Source organism: Trachymyrmex septentrionalis, unplaced genomic scaffold (genome assembly GCF_001594115.1).
Source record: "Trachymyrmex septentrionalis isolate Tsep2-gDNA-1 unplaced genomic scaffold, Tsep1.0 scaffold114, whole genome shotgun sequence".
NCBI lineage: Eukaryota > Metazoa > Arthropoda > Insecta > Hymenoptera > Formicidae > Trachymyrmex > Trachymyrmex septentrionalis.
In genome coordinates this window covers 865,489-870,494 of record NW_017304269.1, presented here as the reverse complement: position 1 = coordinate 870,494, position 5,006 = coordinate 865,489, and the positions used below count along the sequence as shown (strand labels likewise).

General features: G+C 29.1%; 1 protein-coding gene across 1 annotated transcript in view; it reads right to left on the bottom strand.

The window, feature by feature from the left end:
• The window catches only part of LOC108753759 (small conductance calcium-activated potassium channel protein), a 200,423-nt gene extending 199,601 nt beyond the window's left edge, over positions 1–822 (bottom strand). Inside the window, exon 1 of the mRNA XM_018495640.1 lies at positions 582–822. The gene's annotated coding sequence lies outside the window, so the exon portion shown is untranslated. The remainder of the gene's footprint in view (positions 1–581) is intronic.
• Positions 823–5,006: the final 4,184 nt, after the last annotated feature.

The window sequence follows — 5,006 nt, the reverse complement described above, 5'->3', positions numbered from 1 at the left end:
TATATAATTCAATTATATTTTTCATTTAATAAAATCATCTCATTATTTAATACAAGGGAATCGGACAAGTCCTAACAATAAATCATTATTTTTACTAATAGAAATAGATTTCTTACTATTTCTTGTACAACGATTATAAAAAATTAAATAACATTTTCTGAAAATTCAATTGCGCTGTAACTGAATGACAATACAATGAATAGCAAAGGCTCTGAAGAATAAATTAGGTTTAAAGATGCCTATGAGATATGATGAGGTCACATAGGTCATTCCAAACGTTTTTCATTTAACTTGGCAATTAATATGAATAAGCTCTTAAATACATAATGACACATAAATAGAAAGAATAGCAAAGAATCCAGCATTAATCCGTTGATACAATGTAAAATTTAATGTTTATGTTATTTATACGGCACATACGTTCTTAAATATTAAACATTTGTATTGATAAGGATCGAAATTGGCCATCGAAACGTCTACATTTTATGTTTTAACTGATAAATTTATCACACACTACTAACTAATCTTGGCTCTCATAGGTATCTTTATACCTGAATAATATAACGAACAAATTAACTCACCGATCGATACACTGTCGTTACCTTTTGCTTGACTCCATCCTTGTCCGGTACATTCATTCGCGTGGATCAATCGGGGAAAATGCGGCTAATTAGAATTGCGCGCACTAATTAATACGACATGACACATGTCCGTCATCTCTGCGCTGCATTCTCGACGCTTGTTCTCCACTCGCGACGTACTTTGAACGAGTAATGACTCGAAACAATACGCGCGTGACACTGATCTAGAACTTTCGTTACGCACGCGAGGTACAGCACTGTGACGTTGGTTATGTTCGAACCGCACGGCGGCAACTTCGCGTTGGTACGCGAGTCGTCGGTCGCCGCATTGCAATACGGCGCGAGATATATCGATAACTACAAACCAAGGCAACAGCATTAGAAAACTCGTTGCTAACTGCTAATTAATTACTAATCTCTAAAGACAGAATAAAAGATATAAAACGTCCTGATATATCGTGTTAGTTTATATTAATAGGTACTTGAAATTTTTAATTTTAAATTTCGAAATAATGAAATTTAATATTAAATAAAATATTTTAATATTATTAAAAAAAAAAATTAAAACATTCAATATCCAAAATATTTAAAAAATAATAAAATATTAAATATTAACACCAAACAAAATTTAATGTTAAGGTATTAAAATAAATATCAACTCCTCTTTCTGTAATATTTACAAATGTTAGAGTAAGGCCCGGTTTTTCATTATCTGAATAACTTATGTGGTTAAACTTAATGTTTTGTCTAACGGGCTTTATTTGTGATGATGTCATGGATGAAGATAATGAAAAACCGGGCCTAAGTAGAATTTTAACATAAGGTATAATTTCAAAGGAAATTAAAATTTGAATTCAATTTTTGAAGTTCAAGTTTAATAAACCTGATCTCATTATATGGAAGGTACTAAAGGATATCATCAAATAGGAAAGAATAAAACTCGTGAAAAGCTCAAAAATTGGATTCGAATCTTATTTCATTTAAAATCGTATTATTTTTAAAAATGTACATTTATATGTGTCATTTATACATTTTTTAAATGTATTTTCGCGGAGTCGAAAGTGATACGAGGTACCTAATCGCAATTACATTGTTGAATCATTATGAATAAAATAACTAATTATTACGACGATATAACGAATGAATCGACACTTTCATCAATATGTCTCTGAATACTCGACCGACTCCATTGTCAAAATAAATGTATTCCTGTCGATCTTGTCGACTGGAAAAACACGATTAATTAAAATTGCTAATTTTCACGTTACACATGATACGACGTTTGCCTGTCACTTTCCATAGTACTTTTAACGTTTGTCGCATATATAACGCTCTTTGACGAATAAATTAAACGAAGTGACGACGAGTGCACGGCACTCTCATTTAGATGCGATGTACTGCGATGTTAGTCGTATTCCACAGCAATTTCGTATCACTCAACGCAACGCGATATACGTATACTGATTGTGAATCAAAATCGTTGCAATATAGCTGATTACTAATTTCTAAAGCTTGAATATAGTACGTTGCGTTTAAAGTGATTAGCGTCTTTGCGGTTCAGAAGAGAATTAGTTATAATTATTTTCTATATATATGTACACAAAGGTGTTTCAAACTGCTTTTACATTCATTAATAGCAGATTTCTGAGATAAAAATTCTAATACCAAAATGCTGAAGCCATAATAACTTTTAAATAAAAAAATTCATAAACACACCCGTAAATAAAATTAGATTAATATGTGAATAGCGTAAATGAGGTCTATATGATTAGAATTAATATTAAGATGTGCGCAATCTATCACAGAAAGGTTATTGCAACACTTTTTTTTAAATGGATTTTAAAATGCGGTTTTCTCACCGAGCGATTGGTTTTTACTTATAGATCTAACCATTTACGTTGGATTGCTCCACGAGTAAAGCTGAGTTAATCCATAAAAAAAAGTTGCAACCTTTCTGTGACCGTCTGTACATTACCGGAAATTTAAATTGCAACATTGAGAAGGAAATTTCATTTTGACATCAAAATTTATAGGTACATTGAAGGAAACAATGTGAATAAATGAATAAGGTTTCAAAAGATTAAACACAATTTGTCGAAAAATATATTAAATTTTGTGATAATATTTTATAATTTAATATCGGGTGCTTGAATACAAGTCCTAATTCTTGTTGGCAACGTATTGTACAAATGTCTAATATTATTTTGTGATATACAGTACTCTAAGCTCGTTCCATTTGTTCACGAGGACAGAGTAAATGAGGTTTAAACATGATATCTGCATCCTTCATGGGTCCTTTAAAGATGAGAACTTTCGAGGAAACTTGAAGGAGATCTTGTTTTCTAAAAATTTTTGAAATTGCTGAATTTGATTCTGGCCTCAGCACACTAAAATTTAAATTTCAAGAAATAATTTGATTAAGTGAATCTTGATTTTAGAAAGTTCTTGATATAGCTAAGATTTAATGTAGCCTGAAAATAATAAATTTTAAATGCTAGAATAATAATCTCCAGTGAAGGACATATTTAATAAAGAACTATCACAGAGTTTATAATCAGAATTTCAAAGCCAGTTTGGAAATCAGTTCGAATTGTTTATGTAGCATTGATGGATTTCAAATAAATCAAAATTGGAAATTTGATATTAGTTAAAAAATTCTCTAAAAGTTTTACGTGTGCAATAATTAGATAATTTTAAACAAAATTTTGTCCGTTTTTTATATTAAATTTACTCTTTCGCATTTTTTTAAATCTGAGATTTGAATATGGAGCATTATCCAATTACATCTCATATGCCATAAGTTTTATAAAAATGACGCATAATATTGTATAACTTTAAGATATCTTTCAGAATTCTTTATGAAATATCTTAAAGATGTTTCTATATAATTCTTAAAGAGATCTTAAAGTTATTGAATCATATACAATGCACCAAAAGCCCATAAAGAGTATCGTGAGATGTGACAGCCGAGTATTATAATGTGTTAATTAGTACGCGAAATTTCAATTAACGTATTTCTCTGATGTCCAATCAACAAGAACGAATGTCCAATTCGACAATGGAGTTAGGCAGGCAATACATCGATCAGCGAGTCAATTTATTTATTATATTGTAGCAACTAATTGCTTATTTATTTTATTCGCAGTCCTTACGATCAAATTATATTACTTTTTATTCTTTGCGGGAAATACATATACGTACGCGCCCACGTACGCACGCACACACTCACATGTGTGAACATCAAATTTGGTAACAAATAAACGCATATTTTTTGTTTTTTTTTTTCTTACTCTTGAATTTTTTATCACAGTTGTTAAAAAATTTCTGATGCTTAATAAAAAATTTAGACATTTTTCAAGACAAATTCAGACAATAGAATTTCTAACAAGTTGTCTGAATATTTCTAATTTTGGTGTCTGAACATTTATACTTCATTTAAAGTAGTTAAAATTTCAAGTTTCTAAAAACTTTATTAAATTGCTTATTATTAGTCTTTAGCAACAGAATAACATTGAAAAATTTAATTAAAGAAATCAAAGAACATCCACGCATCGAGTTATAAAATCATGGTCTGTCCAATTTTAAACATTGCTGCTTTCAAATATTGTATATTGGTGTCTAATTTTTTAGACTTGATTATTACTTCTACAGTGTTAGTACTAATAATCTTATCTGTACAGTAGTTATTTTAAACATAACAAAATTCTACTGTAATTTAGGATATTTTCAAATACTGATATAGTAAAATATCAAGATATAAATGATAAATAAAATAAACATTTTTGTTCAGTAAATGTAATTGCAATTATAATGAATTATAATGAATTTCTTAACATTTGCTTACTATTTATATGAAAATAATAATGATTATATTAAGAAAAGCTAAAAATTTTTAAGCAGTATGTGTGACTGTATTATTAGCACAATTTTGTGATTATATAGTTGCATAGTTAAAACAACTACATATATAATTGTAAAAATGATTATAAATTGTAGTAATTGTAATAATTAAATTATATATAGTAAAACAACCAGTTTTATCTCTCACAGTCAGTGCAACGCAGAATGTATTGCCTGCGTTGCACGTTATATGAAGATCTGTTATACTAGCAAATTATATACGCATAGCACGAAATATAGATGATTAATCATTGATCGTTGAAAGGGCTGTATGCTGATACGCAGCATATTGCTTAATCGTTTGTGCTGGGAACCATAAAAGGCTATAGAAAGTCATGGAGGATTAAATAACAAAAGTAATGTGACTTTTAATATGCTCTACTTCTCAAATATAAAAATTTGTACCATTATTATAAAAGAAATAAGATCTAAGAAAATTAATTCTGAACCTCTATTTCGGAAAGTGAAAAAAATTCGCAAAGTTGTGTGCGTGTAATGAAAGAAACATATTTCTGTACGTTTTAT